The following is a 12,718-nucleotide window of genomic DNA, read 5'->3' as shown; positions in this document are numbered from 1 at the left end:
AATGGGGGGGAGTGGTGCTGCCACCCAAAAAGCCACGCCCACCCAGTCACATGGCCACGCCCACCTAGCCACGCCCACAGAACCCGTTATTACAAAATTTGAATCCCACCCCTGGTTTTATCTTATTGTTACTTGCAGATGGGACAGGATATAAATATTGGGAACCAACAAACGAGAACCTGCAAATTAACTACAGATGGTCCCCCAACGTACAAGCTCAAACTTATCACAGCCACAGGAAATGGTCAAACTACGCCCCCTGCAGTTCCAAGGCCACACTGCAGTTGGGTCAGCCTTATGACTGGTTGCAGCACTCCGCAGTCACGTGACTATGATTCGCGATGTATTTTGCCAGTTTCTGACAAGAAATGCCCATTTAAATGAATCAGTTCACTTAGCGTCCACAGCATTTGCCTTCTGACTGCCATGAAAAAGGCCATACAATTACTTCTGGTCATATGGAGGCCTTAACTTACAACCACAATGTTTTACAATTGTATTTCCAGTCCCAATTGTACTCATAAGTCAAGGTCTATATTATAAAGGTAAAGATAAAGGTACAGATCTCCTTTTCCAGTCATGTCCAACTCCAGGACGTGGTGCTCATCTCTGTTTCTTAGCTGAGGGAGCCAGCATTGTCCAAAGGCATTATCCGTGGTCATTTGGCCAGCATGACTATACACCAAGGTGCCCGGACACTGTTATCTTCCCAGCGAAGTGGTACCTATTGATCTACTTGCATTTGCAGGCTTTTGAACTGCTAGGTGGGCAGGAGCTGGGCTGAGGAACGGGAGCTCACCCTGTTGCATAGCACAAGGGTCTCGAACCCGGGCTATCAGCTCTCCAGTTGACTGCTGAGCCATTATGTCCCCTTTGGACTACCCTATATGCATCATCAAATGTTTATTACCCAATAATCAGCTATTCTGTTGTGGTTCTCTGGCAGCCTGTGCAGACAACAGTGGAATTGGACAGTGGGGAACAACGGGGACCAGTCCGGGAGACTGGAGAGGACTCGGATGAGGGGCCTGCATCCGATGCAGAGATGGGGCCAGGATCATCGGGGAGTGGGGTGCTGCCTCCAGAGCCTCCGGAGCCTGGCAGCAGCGAGGCAGAGGACCCAGGGGAGCCTGTTCCCAGTGTGCGTGTGGGCAGAGCTGCTAGAAGGTGAGAGCAGCTGAAACAAAAGGAGTGGCTCAGGAGTCAGGCTGGGACATGATTGCCCCTCCCATAAGGTATAAAGGACAGGCAAAGGTGATGAAACCTTTGCAGGAAGCAAAGTCATCCGTTCGGTTCAGATTCATTCTTGAAGCTCTTTGTATTTCGATTGGGTTTTTTTTCCTAATTCATTTGCTACTTCTGTTATTGGCAGCCCTTCACAGGAAAGAAAGGTGGGTGCTTATCTCGAGGGATTGTTTGAGATTCATTACCGGCTGGGAATGAAAATAATTCTCAGCTTTGCAATAAAACAGGAATTGTTTTAACTGAACGTGTGTTTAATTACAGTCTCGGAAGCTTTGGTCAGAACACATTTTTTCATTATACTTTCAAACACTAACCTCACAAAAGCTACGTGTGGCACAAAGAGCCATGGAAAGAAACATGCTTGGCATCACAAGACCAGAGAGAAAGATCTGCACGTGGATTAGAGAACAAACCAAAGTATATGATGCCATCAAAAGAGTCAAAGAATTGAAGTGGAAATGGGCTGGTCACATGGCGAAGAAGAACTGAGGGCAGCTGTCAGCTGGTGCTCCATTCAAAATCCAAGAAAGAAATACTTAGACTCTTTTAATCAGAGAAAAGATATCTTTTACTGGAAGTCAAGTGGTAGCAACAAAAGAATTCTGAATCTGAGGAAATAGGTGCATAAATCACATATACAAAGTGATGGCAATGATCCCACCCTCAATAGTTCAAATGGTTCCTCCAATTAAAAGGTGCAAATGTCATCATGTGGACATCTTCAGGTGGTGATGAGGCTTCTGTCCGTTGACCTTGGCATAGTTTGATAAAGGTTTGCAGCTGCGCAGAGAAGAGAAAACTAAGCAAGAAATAGAAACCGAAGCAAGAATGTTCTCTCCCCCTCCTCAGTTTATACAGTACTAGTTTGTAACACCTCCAGCTCACTTCCCATACTTCCCCCCCTCCTCCCCCCGTTACTTATGACGGCCGAAAGATGCAAAGCAAAGGAAGAAAATCTTGAAGTCTGACAGCAGCTGGACCAAGGCGGTCATGGAAGGATCCCACTTTATCAAAAGCATCCACGAAAAAGACCTAGAACAAGATGGAGCAACATCAGCAAGTATGGCGGGCCCAATTGGCAACAGGAAGCTCAGGGCTGTATGGGTTGGAAACATGCGGAAGAGGCCTTCATTCTGCAGTGGCTAGATAATGGCTAGAATGAGGATTGGCAGCCAAAAAAGCCAACACAATCCTAAATTGCATTAACAGGGGGATACAATCAAGATCAAGGGAAGTACTAATACCACTCTATAAAGCCCTAGTAAGACCACACCCAGAGTCCTGCATCTAGTTTTGGTCACCACATTATAAAAAAAAGGTTGAGACTCTAGAAAGAGGGCAGAGAAGAGAAACCAGGATGATTAGGGGACTGGAGGCTAAAATATACAAAGAACGGTTGCAGTTACTAGGCCTGGCTAGTCTAGTGAAGAGAAGGACCAGGGGAGACATGATAGCATCTTCCAGTATTTGAGGGGCTGCCACAGAGAGGAGGAAGGGGTCAAGCTATTCTCCAAAGCACCCGAACGCTAGACAAGGAACAATGGATGGAAACTGATCAAGGAGAGCTTCAATTTAGAAATAAGGAGAAACTTTTTGACAGTGAGGACAATCAACCCATGGAACATAAGTTGCCTTTGGAAGATGTGGGAGCTTCATCACTTGAGACTTTCAAGAAGAGATTGGACTCCCATCTGTCAAAAATGGTGTAGGGTCTCCTGCTTGGGTGGGGGTTGGACTAGATGACCTATAAGATCCCTTCCAACTCTGTTTATCTGTTAAAATGACGAGGAAGAGGATGATGATGATGATGATGATCAGCCATTCAGCTAACTCCAATCAACTTGTTTATCCAAGCTTATTTATTTAAAAATTTTAATGCCGAATATCTGAAGCTCTCTGAGTGGTTTATAATCAAACACGCAAAAAAGTACAATTGACGGCTATAAAGCTTTGAGTACATCAAGTGAAAAGTGCCTATTTGCCCAGCAACAGCAGGGACAACATGTCATGCCTGAATTTATAGAATCCCAGGAAGCCAGCACTTGATTTTCCTCCTGTCATCAAAATAAGTAGAACAGAATGCCCTACAAAGATACAAAAACAATATTTTGGTATCCAAATCCACGCTGCAGATGGCACACCAGAAGAGGGTCAATTCATTAATTATATTTTTTTCGCTAATCACATCTTGACTTTCAGCATTATTATTTTATTCTTTCCAGCTTAGGAACCAAAATGAAAGAGGCCTCTCAACTCCAATCCATTCATGAGAAAACACTACCCCAAAAAAAAGCTCTTAATATTTGACAAAGCCAGAAACATTGGCCAAAACACCGAGCATCAACCAGCATATGCTGCACAAGGAAGGTAAGCAGGTTTGGCATGAATATAAAAGCAGCTGAAACTGAACGGAGGCCAATAAATACTGCAAAGAGACATATGGGCACAAACAAAGCTTTTATCCAGGCAATACTGATCAAAATCTACACAACATTTACCCAGACAAGAAAATTCAAGGACACAAACAATAAAATAAAAATACGGGGAAAATTCAAGAGAGATTTTACTATCATTAAAAGTATTTATTAGCTACTTTCAACATTCAGGATGGCTGGTAATAAGAAAGAACAGCTGGAAACCAGGGGAAAAAGGATCAGCTATATCTTAAACGGAAATATTACAATTAAACACAAGTTAGCTAACCAAGCAAGCTTGAAGGCCAAAGGAAGAAGAAAAATGTTCTGTAACTGAAAGCTCCTCCACTCAGGAAGAACAAGGAATGTATGAATATTAACCAAGGTGGAAGGGGAACATAGACTTGGGCAGCAAAGTTCTGCTTTGTTCTGGGAACAGTCTTGCTCTCTGACTCTGCAGGAAATTCCAACTGGTCAAATTCTGCAAGAAGAAAGACAACCTCTTTGTTTGCTTCTCATCATTCTGACATGTTGAGATACCTAAACATGTAGCTGGAGAAGACAAAATCTAATCATGCATAGGACCCTTCTAAGGATAGGCCAAACTGTACTTGATTGTCTTGATGTCTATGGAGATTCTCAATCATCCAGGTCATGGTTGTCCCAAAAGTGCTGGAGGACTTTCTTGGTTTTTTTTTCCTGGAAAATATTACTCTTCTCATCCAACAAGGTCCTTCAGTGTCTTGGATGAAAAGTGAAATATTTTTGAAGAAAAAAACCCAAGAAAGTCCAGTTTCTTTTGGGGAAAAGCACCTTTGCGGCTATCTTGATGATGCCTTTTTGCAAAAAGTAATTGTCCTCAAGTCCATCCGTTCAGAAATCGATTCACACTGGATAATCCAAATAAAACGTCCTTTGTTGCTACTGTCGGTTCATTTTTCCACCCAGCACGAGGCACAATGCAGTTCATATTCCCAACGAGAGGCTTCTAGAAGAGGTTCAAAATCTCCAGTTGTACAATTGAGTCATTCCTTCCAATTGCAATCTCCCAGTTCTGGAGACAGAAGTGGGCAAGCATAATGCAGACCCAAGTGCGCAACCCCATCCCAATCGCTCCACAGAGAATGCGGGAGAAATCTTTGACTGATGGAGGGCAACCCCCCTGACTGAAAGGGTGTGTGGATTTTCACGGGCAAAGGTCCCACCAAACTTTGAGGATGGACTTCTCCTCACTTCATCAACAACTCCTGCCCAGCCATTTCAACAAACTTCCGTTTGGCTTACCTTTTAAGATTATTTCAGCACCATTTTCTTCTTTTGTCACAAGCTGTTTTGCAGGTTCCTCTCCTCACAAGGTTGTGTTCCCCAGTGCAAGTCCAAGAGAAGATCAGAAGCGCTTTCAATTATTGATGTAGGACACTGAAGGTGACTGTAGAATAAAGGCAAGCGTGTTAGTGGAAAATTGCCCTTTCTCTGCTTATATAGCAAGTTAAATTAAATTAGTGGCATCTACATAAGGATCTCCTGCTGTTCATATGCTCATATTCAAAGACTGCATCCTTCAGTTACTCAGAAGCTCTCAGGAATACCGCAAGAGGCAGGCAGCAAAGGAACCGTAAAAATATTCTATACGGAAGGGCCTGGTGATTTTCAGGTGGGTCTCTAAGAATATGATCCACATTCAGCATTTAGAACATAGAATAAGCTGATAGCAGAATTGACAGTTTAACAGAGTAGGAAGGGACCACACTTTTTTTGGGGGGGGGGGAAAGCATGATAAAACCGCCTACATGAATTCATTTATTCAGAAAATTGGTTATTTGCGCCAAGGAGTTCACAAAACGTGTCCTGTAAGGCTGGTGAGCAACAGTTTTGGAAGAAGATTCAACGAAAAGTGCAAAGAGGAAGATGGGGGCACAAAGCTGTGGGGCTTGATCATGCCTGGAGGCAGAAACAGACTTCTCATTTTCTCATTTCTCATTTAGTTGTGGATTCACCATCGCTGGAGGTTTTCAAGAAAAGATTGGACAGCCATTTGTCCGGGATGATACAAGATATCCTGCCACTGGGAAAGACCAAAGAAAAAAAAAGGTTGGAAACTAACCAAGGAGAAAAACAACCTAAAACTAAGGAGAAATTTCCTTAGAGCCGGGGTCTCCAACCTTGGCAACTTTAAGACTTCTGGACTTCAATTCCCAGAATTCCTCAGCCAGCGAAGCCAGCAACTCTGGGAGTTGAAGTCCAGAAGTCTTAAAGTTGCCAAGGTTGGAGACCCCTGCCTTAGAGAACAATCAACCAGTGGAATGGCTTGCCTTCAGAAGTTGCAGGTGCTCCATCACTGAAGGCTTTCAAAAAGCGAATGGACAACTATTTGTCTGAAATGGTATCTCCTCTGTGGTCCATCCCAACTCTATCGTGGTTGTTCCTTGTTTGCTTGCATGCATAAGCTTCTCTCCTGTCCCCATGTTTCTTGCCTCAAAACTGTAGGAGATCAATAGTCAGCCTCATGGTCCAAGAGTCTTCTGAAGCCCCACAATGGGATTGGGGGCCAGAGCCCAACTGTGGGGTTAGATGAAAGCTGAATGATGACCATGCTACACTATCTCCAGTAAGCCTCTTGACCAGACCGAGAGTTGCTGCCAAACATTCTCCAGTCAGTCAGGACAGTTTTCTGGAATATAATTGCTAATTGTTTTTTCACCACGCTGCAGTCCGTTCCCTGGCTTTTCTCCTACTTTTGGCTCATATTCAGATGCCCATTACATTTGTGAAAGTTTATTATCCCAAAGTCTGAAAAGCTATGGGAACTGCTAAAGAGTATATTTATGCAATTTCAAAATTAGGCAAAATTTCAGATTCAAACATCTCTGAATGTAAATTCTTTTTACCTGGACATCTGAAAAGCAAGTGCCTCATTCAGATTGTTTTGATTTTAGCAGCTATCAAACATGAAATAAATTGTCAAATGTTAAAATATCCTCCCATATTAGCTGTCACGTTCTGACACTGCACGCTGCCTATCAAATCCTGCTAAATATTATGTTTTTAACTATCAAACAAAGTTAAATATCAGCTATCAACTATGATCACGTGTAGATATACAACCTCGGAGAAATCTAGAGAATATTAGATATTCAACTCTTCCCTTCATCCTTCGAGATGAAGTTTAATTTCAGATTTGCCCCACACTTCCTTCTAGATAAAAGATTTATGGAAACCATTCTAAGTTGGATGAATTCCAGATTTTAAATGTAATTTATTGAAATGAATGAATAAATAAATAACTTATAATATTGCCGACAGAAATAAATATAACGCAGAAACAATCATAATCATACAGTAATTTCAGTATACACCCTCTTCAATATTCTCATTGTTCATTTTGTTTGCTTGACTTAATTAAACAAAAAAAAAAAGAAATAAAAAAGAAACAAGAACAAGAACAATGAGAACAAAACAATTATTCAACAGAAAAATATACTGTATATAACAGGTTTTGATACTTCTATATATAAATTTTTATACAAGAGTTTCAAGGAACAGTAGTAATTTGCTTTATACCCATGATGATACTCGGCTGAAAATGCAAGCAATCTGCAAGCTTTAGTAAGGAAAGTCAAGGAGCAAAGTGAAAAAATGGAACTAAAATTAAATATAAGTAGGCCAAACTAATGACAGGCACACCAACCAGCCGTAGAATGGATAATGAAGATAACTCAATGCTGGATAGATTCTGCCTTTTACCATTAGTTACCAACAACAAAGAACCTAACAGTTAAGAAATATTCCACACATTTCAACATAGAATCATGCTAGGGCTGCAAGGGATCTCGTAGGTCTAACTTCCTGCCTTGTGTCTAGCTATTGGGATGTTGTACTTCTCTATTTTAGAAAATAATAACGATGCATCTGCAACTGAAAACAGGACATTAACATTTAAACCTATCACCTTCTTTGATCACAGCTGAGTGTTATTTTCAACCACATTTGTACCATGTTCACACAACTTATGAACCAGTAATTAGATCTTTTATTTGAAATATAATCCTTTCCCAGTTACATCTATCTGACCACCAGAGGAGGGAGTAGGGGATGTTAAGGGTCCCCTGTTTTAAGGAGGTCAATCTAGTGGGACCAAAGAGAAGGGCCTTGTCCATGGTGGCTCCCTCCCTGTGGAACACTATCCCTGCAAAGATAAGATTAGTCTCCACCTGGATACTCTTTCCAAAGGCCCTGAATACATGGATTTGCCAACAGGGACCCAGCCAAGTGGAAGGTAAGCTCAAGGGTCCCAGCGGGGCAGGATGGATAGGTAGACTTGCACAAGTCAGCATCCAGGATGACCTTGAAAAAGTATTCAGATGCCAACCTACAAAGAATAGAATCAAGTTATTTTCTCTGTGATGCTCCACGGAACCAAACGTTGCATTTGGGGAAAAAGAGGAAAGAAGGAGTATTGTTTCCTTGCTGATAGCTAACAAATAGGTAAAGCTGGGTTTTTCAGAAATGGAAAAGGACAATGACCTCCACAGATCAAAGACGGAGTTATAGAAAAAAGTCCAGGAAAAGCAAGAACGACAATAAAGATGAGTAAGTTGGCAGAGAAGGAGAATTGCAACGATAGGATGTTCCAAGAAAAAGAACCGTGTAAAAGTTCCTATTGCTCATGGAAAGCTATGAAGCTGTTGCAATACAAGTTTCATCCTGATGTGGAGTCTGCATGTTCCATTGTGCTCAGAAAGGCCCATGGGACTTGTTGTGATCCAATCACAATTGGAAAGAGACTATATACTAGAGAAGAGCACTGATGCCAGTCTTTAACTGCCATGGTTTTCTTAAATCAAATACTTTTTTTGTCAAGTGAATACACCCAGTAGGCTCATATTTTATTACACTGATCTCTTTGTTGCTTTGCAGGTTATAGAAGATGGGAAAAATACAGTTTGTATCCCTTCCTTCCTTCCCATACACCCTGACACTCACTTATGTACAGATGAGTATATGCCTCATACTGAATGATAGTTTAACTATGCTCCAGAGAATAAACCCACATTTGTTTGGGTTTATTCATATACACACAAAAAGTAAAGGTTCCCCGGTCCAGTTGTGTCCGACTCCAGGGCATGGTGCTCATCTCTGTTTGTTGACCAAGGGAGCCACCATTTTCCAAAGAAAATTTCCATGGTCATGTGGCCAGTATGGTTATATGCCCAAAGGTGCACAGAACATTGTTACCTTCCCACACAAGTGGTACCTATTAATCTACTCACATGTGCATGCCTTCGAACTGCTAGTGGGCAGGAGCTGGGCCCATGGGAGCTCACGCTGTTGTTCAAGTCTCACACCTGGGCTATCAGCTCTCCAGCTGACAAACTCAGCATCTTAACTGCTGAGCCATCGCCTCCCATTCACAAAAAACTAAGCCATAAAACCATTGATTTAGAAGAACTGTGATGTTGCAACAAGTTAAGACAAAGACAAGGAAACCACACGATGGTGGCTGATCCAGCCAATCTCTTTAATGTATATACAGTTTGCAATTATGGTAAATATGGCTTGCCTAATATTTGCAAAATAAACCCCATTTGTCTAGGTTCAAACAATGTAGCAAGAGCGAAACCATGGTCTACAAATCACAGTGTCAAGCCATGCACAAAGTGTTAAACTCAAATTAATCCAACCTCATGTTCTTTCATTCTTTGGGAAACCCTAAGATCACATCTGGAGCTCTGTAAGCTTTCATTCCTGGATCCCTGCTGAAACTGGATTGACTTTTGGACTGGGCTTTCCACATTTTAAGGGAAAGCAGCTCTTTCTGCTGTTTCTTGCAACCTGGAGCAAGCTCAGCCAGACAAAGTGGCTGACACCTTTTGTGATGAACAGAGAGGTCTCCTTGCACAGAAATACAAACGACTGCATGGAACTGACACGTAGAATTAGAAATTCTCTCATTCGGCAATCAATTCTTAAAAGCAATAATGGCTGAACACCTAAATAACACAGGGGAAATTGTTATTAAAATCAATCCTGGAATTGACTGATTATTATGTGCATCTTTTAAATCATTTTAAGGGCTTTTGAGAGATGGCGATGTGAATTAGCCATGGAAAAGAGGTAATCTAGACAAATGAGAATTTGTTTGAGGAACTGAGTCATATGTGACAAAACTTTCCAAGCTTTTGCGAATAAGAAATGAGACAGTAAGGATTATGAATCATCAGTTAAAACCGATAAAACCTACTGCACCTGGACAGCCGTTTTTATCAATGCGTAAGGTCACACCTACAGCGTTTGACAGTCTTGTGATTTGGGACCAATAGAATTTATATCGCTTTTTCCATACAGCAAGATTTACTCTTTGCCTTTTCATAGAAGAACCAGAAAAGTACACGCTACCAGCATGGCAATTAAACTGTCTCCCACACCAAATACAAGGAAGTCACATAAGTAGATTAACTGCAGAGAATTAGGAAGCTGTTCAGATGAAGGCATTTGCTGCCTAAGGGGCACCCTGCAATTCTGCCTTTCCTACAGAACTTAGTCCACTGATCTAAATCGTGATTTGCTTCTTCCTGCATTTCCATATTGAATGGATGTTGATTTCCCAACCTGGAAGGTTTTCTGTCCTCCTATCTTTCATGATGAAACAGATACATTCGATTCATGGTTATTAAGATTGTTGGCCAAGCAGGGACAAAAACATCCAGGAAAATGATTGAAGCCTGGGAAATGGGCCCCTTGTCAGTCAATAGGAGTGCTGATTTATCACCTACTTATCAGATACTTAGGAACCAAGGACTTGTCAGCACAAGGAAACAGCCGCCAATGACTTAATAGGTGGCTATCAATACCCCCATCAACCAATAAGAAGCCACATACCCTACCAGGCATCACAGAAATATGATGCATAAAGTGTAGCCCAAAGCACACATTCTGGTTGAGAGAAAAGTTCCCTGAGGATGGGCTGAAAGCTTGGACTTCTGGACTAAACTTCTGGATTAAACTTCTGGACTCAGATTGGATCCTGAAATACATTTCTCTGCTACTCAAACAGAGATGCCTCTCCTGCTAGCTTCTCTCAAATCTGTGAAATCTCCCCCTTTGTAACCCTTCTATTTCTCCACACTAGGTGATAGGGACTATAGTCAGTCCTCCAAGAATCAAGAATGACATCAGAAAGAGTAGTTTCATAAATAGAATCTTCATTTATAGACAGAATCTCGCCAGACTAAAGCAACAATCTGCATAACTGCAGATATACTCAGGGAACTGCTAGGGAGAGTCTTAACCCTTTTCCTGAAGTTTGATCACCAGGAAAAGGGTTAAAACTCTCCCTAGCAGTTCCCTGAATACAACTGCAGTTATGCAGATTGTTGCTTTAGTCTGAAAAGCAGCCCCTCCCTCCTGGGAATCCAGACTACATGCCACACCACAGGTCCAAATGCATGGCACAAGGTCCTCCATGCTGGCTACAGTGACACCCTGCTGGATTATGCAAAAACAGAGTGTAGGAAATGACAGCTTGCAAGGCGAACAATTGCGTCAGTCTGCAAGACGCCGAGTAGGAATCTTTGTATAATTCCGGGAGTCCTTAGCGAAGAGAGAAACTAAACTTGAAGTCAAGGCTAAGCAAAGACAACCAAGTGGTTTAAGTAGTAGAGCTGGATAAGGCTTCAGAAACAAAAGAGAAGGGGCTGGGCACGTGAGCATGTTACAAGCTGACTTCAGCTGAAAGTGCTGCTATTATTGGCAAGGCCGTTTCCAACTCTTGAGGAAGGGAGTTTTGGGCACTGACTTGATCATGGGTAAAGGAACATCCGATAGGATCCTGACAAATTTCTCTACCACCCCCCCCTCGCCTCCAGAACCTGGCTTGGCCCATTCACTAAACGTGATGTCAGCCAAAGTTAGGATTTCAATGGGAGCTTGAAAAGAACAGTTTTCTAAGGCTGCGTTTGAAGGGCTTTTGGCCAAGAATCTGGACCAGGGATCGGAAGATCCATAGTTTGGATTAAAGGAGCACCCCCCCACCCCAAGCCTTTGGGTCCTCCTATCCATTCCAACAACCTACCATCCGGAGGTACCTTGACTCTTTGGCCAGGGGAATCATCGCTGCAAGATGGTTGAGAGCTTTTGCTTTCGCTCTCTTCCTCTTCACCAGAACGACTAAGCCAAACCAGGAAGGTCCTTTTTTGTGGGTGGTTTAACGGCAGGTGGAGCAGGTCACTGGTAACCATCTCCTGGCTCCAGATTGGGAGTCAATCATAAATGTTGGCTTCCAACTTTAGTTTGTTAGGAGAGGAACCAACAAATGTTCCTGGTTCACAGGTAATGCTAAATAAAACCTGATTTCATAGAATCAGAGTCGGAACAGAAGAATTAAGCGTTTTTGTTTAGCAACTACACTAATAGGAAATAAAAAAAAATCAAACAAAGGCAAGGAGAAAAGACCACCAATATGTAGGCAGTCTTCAACCCCAATGGGAACCAGGATTTTCATGGCTAAGCAAGATGGTTGCTATGTGAGTCACGCCTGATTTTACCCCCTTTCTTGCCACGGTTGTTAAATGAATCATGCTGTCATTGGGTGAATTGTTAAGTGAATCATGCTGTCACCAAACAAATCTTTGCGTGTCAGAAGCCAGTTGGGAAGGTCACAAATAGCAATAGCAATAGCACTTAGACTTATATACCTCTTTACAGTACTTTACAGCCCTTTCTCTAAGCCGTTTATAGAGTCAGCATCTTGGCCCCAACAATCTGGATCCGCATTTCACCAACCTTGAAATGGATGGGAGGCTGAATCAACTTTGACTCCATCAGGATCGAACTCCTGGCTATGGGCAGAGTTAGCCAGCAATACTGCATTCTAACCACTGCGCCACCACAGCTCATGATATGAAGACCACATCACCCTTCCAGGTGGCCAGTCCTCCTTAAAATTAACATACACTATAACTATTGCCCTACGGAAAGCCCTGCGTGTCAACTCAAAAATATTTATCTGGTCTTTTAGAGTTGCCAGCAGAAAGGGAGTGGGGGAAGTAATGCATACCTTA

At 42.3% G+C, this 12,718-nt stretch overlaps 1 protein-coding gene across 1 annotated transcript in view; it reads right to left on the bottom strand.

Annotated features, from left to right (window-relative positions):
- The window catches only part of NEXMIF (neurite extension and migration factor), a 409,722-nt gene that overhangs the window by 97,635 nt on the left and 299,369 nt on the right, over positions 1 to 12,718 (bottom strand). Inside the window, exon 3 of the mRNA XM_087971974.1 lies at positions 4,944 to 5,088. The gene's annotated coding sequence lies outside the window, so the exon portion shown is untranslated. The remainder of the gene's footprint in view (positions 1 to 4,943; positions 5,089 to 12,718) is intronic.

This window comes from Notechis scutatus, chromosome 10, assembly GCF_049901735.1.
Source record: "Notechis scutatus isolate UNSWTSFEM ecotype Mainland chromosome 10, rNotScu1.2, whole genome shotgun sequence".
In the NCBI taxonomy this organism is placed as follows: Eukaryota; Metazoa; Chordata; class Lepidosauria; order Squamata; family Elapidae; genus Notechis; species Notechis scutatus.
The sequence above is the reverse complement of the archived record's forward strand: the minus strand, read 5'-3'. Positions and strand labels throughout refer to the sequence as shown.